The following is a 3906-nucleotide window of genomic DNA, read 5'->3' on the forward strand; positions in this document are numbered from 1 at the left end:
ACAAAGAGTTAATGGCAGCCATATGCTCAGGGTATTGTGGGTACTGTTGACCCAAATGTGAACTCCGCAAGTGAGTGCTGCTAACTCCTGTTTGTTTCAGGTTTGGTGTGGAGATTACTGATGAAGAGTTTGAGCTGCTACTTGACAGAATCCCCCTTGATGAAGATGGAAATGTCAGATACCCCCAGTTCATGTCCAGGTTTGATTTCTGGTATGCAGCGTATGCATTTTATTTCTCATTTGTGAGTAGAATTATTTTTAATCTAAAAGGCATATATAACATTTCCAGACTAATTCTCATTTCTTAACTGTGCTCCTTTATGACTTATTTCTTTCACAGAGAAAGATGTTGTGGGTGTATGCTGTTTGTAATTTGGTTGCTCTTTATATGCTGTTTACTTCAAAGATATATAACAAACCTTCATGCTTTCTGCAGGCTGAGAAATATGTCAGACCTTTAAATAAAAGCTAGTTATTTCCAGAAAATGGTAGTAAATGTACTTAGTATCTTTCTGAGAACTTGAAGCATTTATAGGCCCTATATGTAGTCTGAAGTACTTTTGAGATGGTGATACTGGTTAATAGAAGCTCTACATAGCCTCCAAAGCCTAGCTGTAAATTAGTTTGATTAAAAGAAAGAAGCACTGGGACAGATAGAGATGTTCTTTTATTTTCAAAAAATTAGGACTAGGTAGGGATATTCTATTATTTTCAAAAAATTAGGACTTGATCCCCAAAACTGTCATGCCAGTAGCAGGGCAGAAGCCAGTGTCATTGCTGAGGTGAATGAAAGACTCATGGAACCTGGGACTGGAGAAAGCCATTCCACCCATGATATCCAGAGAAGTAAATTTCAGCATTTTCCCCACACACTTGTCTGTACACATAAATTAGACTGCTCAAACAGCTATTTTGAGTTATTGAGCAGGTAGGGGTATATCTAGTTTGCATATTCACAAAAGGGGTAGGTAGAAGTCTGAGCTCTGTATGGAAACCACATGGGGTACCTTCCTGCACTTCGGGTAGCAAACCAAGTACTGCAAACCTGCAGAAGCACTTGCTTCTTCCTTCCCATTCCATTTATTGCTCTTCCACTCTTTCTTTTCATCTGCCCTTGTCTTCCTGCTTCAGGAAGCTTTGGGGCTGAATTCATTTGTCTACACATTTGTACACAAGGCTGTTGGACACAGGATTCATGAGATACGTGTGACCTTCCGGAATGGTATCTCCAAGGCAATCTCCAAACCCTTATGTCTTAAATAACCCTTGAATGCATTTGGGTGGGCTCCTGTTCCTTGCATACTTTTACTGCCAAGGTCTCCACTCTAGTTCTTTCTTTTATAGCCTTCTGACTGTGTTACAGCTTGCATGAATTTCTGTGGCATGTCTTAGCTCCAGAAGTGTTCTCTGGTTGTCCTGTGGCAAGGGTGTATAGAGGAGACAGAGGATAAAGACCACCTAGCAAAGCTTTGAGACCAACCATTGAGAAACCAAAAGCATAACAAATAAAATATGCAGAGATGCACAACACTGGACCTTACCTCTCTCCTCTTGCTGTGCACTCAGCTGTGCTGTGTCATAATTGCAGGAGAAAGACATTAATCTGTTAGATTAGAAACTCAGAATAAGAGAATAGGGGTTTTAGGAACTAAAGTTACAGCCTGGCTTTTGTCACAGTAGGAAGAACAGAACCTGATCATTCAGTGATGAAATGCTTTCTCTGCAGTCTTTTTTTAACTGAAGTCAAACTTCAGAATTTACTAAATCTTGCAATTTCAAAGTTTATTATCATGCTTACACCTGTTGTTTAGAAGTAATTAATGTTCATACAGAAATCTTTATATCTTCAGTGCCATAATTCTGTACTTGAATGTGATCCAAACAAATAATTACATATGCTTAGTTGGGGCTATTCTTTCTCAAGTTGAGTGGGAGGGAGTGCATAGGCCCCATAGCATAGCTTAAGTAATAGTTCTTTATTTGCTTTATTGTGAGAACCAGAGGCCAGATGCTTCTCTCAGATTACTTGTATATTAACATGGGGTAATTTTGTTCGCTCTAGTGCAAAACTAGAGTGTAACTGGGAACGCAATGTAGGACTGAGATATAATTTTGACTTTCATCACCCACTCCCCTGTGTCTTTCCTCCTATAAAACCAAATCTTTCTTGCAGGCATTGTCCTAGATTCTCTGCTGTATGTAGTGAGTTGGCCTCAGCCAGCAGCAAAACCCTCACTCAGCCATTCACTCAGTGGGATGCCAGGAGAAAGTAGGAGGAATAGGAAAGAGAAAGTCCATGGGTTGAATTAAAGACAGGGAGATCACTTACCAGTTTCCACTGTGGGTGAAAGAAACTTGGCTTTTGGCTTGGGGGAAATTAATGTAATTTATTGCCTTTTCATATATATATATATATATTTAAAATTACTAATTTAGGAAGAAAAAAGGCAAACATTAAGGTAGATAGGGAAAAGACATTTCTCCTCCACCTTTCTTCACTCCTTCACTCCAGACTCCTCTCCTTGTTACCACTCCCAGTTACACACAGTTCCTTTAGTGAGGAAGCCAGTGGAGTGGTGTGGAGTGGGGAGGGGGTTATATTCAGGATGCAGTGTTTTCTCTCTGTTGTTCCTTCCATCTTTCTGTTTTCTTCTGTTCTGTCATGGGACTTCCATGGGCTTCTATCCGTTTCAGGGTGGAGGGGGGCCTTCTGGAAGGTAGGAGGGGTGCAATGTGTCTGCAGTAGCTGAGTTGATTTATACTCATGACACTCTGAGATGGTGCAAATGCTTTCTTCCTACTTGATGCAGCTTGTTGCTTTATGGGCTTAGAGGACCTGACCAGAGGCAGCCTCCACACACTCCTGCAGAGAGCTATCCTTCTGACTGTGCCTGCCTACATGTGGAGAGAGGGCTCCTTCTAGACTTTGGGCATCTAGTTTGCCAGGGAGGAATAGAGAAACTTCCCCTGGGATAAGTTAAGACTACATCTAAGTCACGCAGTTTGCATGAGTTTCAGTTTGCCCTAGACTCACAGCTGCAATCTGCTCTGTATCAGGGATGAGTCTGGAATATGTTGTGGTTCCTTTCTGATCTTCCTCCTAGTGCAGGAAGGAGATACATTGATATGATCTATGGATGTATGATGTAACCTCAATACACAGCAAGGCCAGAAGTCTGGAGCTGCTCCTGGATGTCTCAGTTTAGACATAATTTCAGAATGTTTCTAAATTTGATACACCTTTCTCACTCATTTTCTCTTAGGAAAGGAATAAGCTTCTTTCATTTTTTTCATACCTGTTCATCTTTAAATAACTTCTATGGAATAGGAAGTTAAAAGAAGCATTTAGGAAAATCTGAGATCTCTCATTAGATTAGCAATGAAGGGGTTTCATTTACTGAATTAACATTTTAACTGGGAATTCATTTTGCTATAAATTAAATGTATTCTTTATCTTCAAATAACGTGTTACTTTGTTTGGAAAGGAGTGTTCCAGAAGATCTGAACCTAGCTGTGCCAAATGGCTCTGCAATGATTTGTGATGGTTTCTCCTTTTCCATAGTCATCTGATTCCCTCATCCCTCCCTCATTATCCAGCCAGATAGGACTGAGATAGATCATAAAAGTACACGATGAGCCCCACGATCAGCGCTGTGTGTTCATTCCCAGTCTCGTAGATACTAACCAGAGGATAACCTTATGACCTGGGTTTGGCTGCAATAGAGTTAATTTGTTAGTAGCTGGCACAATGTTATGTTTTGGATTCAGTATGAGAATAATGTTGATAATACACTGAAGTTTGGTTGTTGCTAAGTAGTGCTTACCCCAAGTCAAGGACTTTTCAGTGTCCCACGCTCTGCCAGCAAGGAAGTGCACAAGAAGCTGTGAGGGAGCTTGGCCAGGACA

This window comes from Pipra filicauda, unplaced genomic scaffold (genome assembly GCF_003945595.2).
Source record: "Pipra filicauda isolate LSUMZ 115617 unplaced genomic scaffold, ASM394559v2 scaffold67_size6003252_pilon, whole genome shotgun sequence".
NCBI lineage: Eukaryota > Metazoa > Chordata > Aves > Passeriformes > Pipridae > Pipra > Pipra filicauda.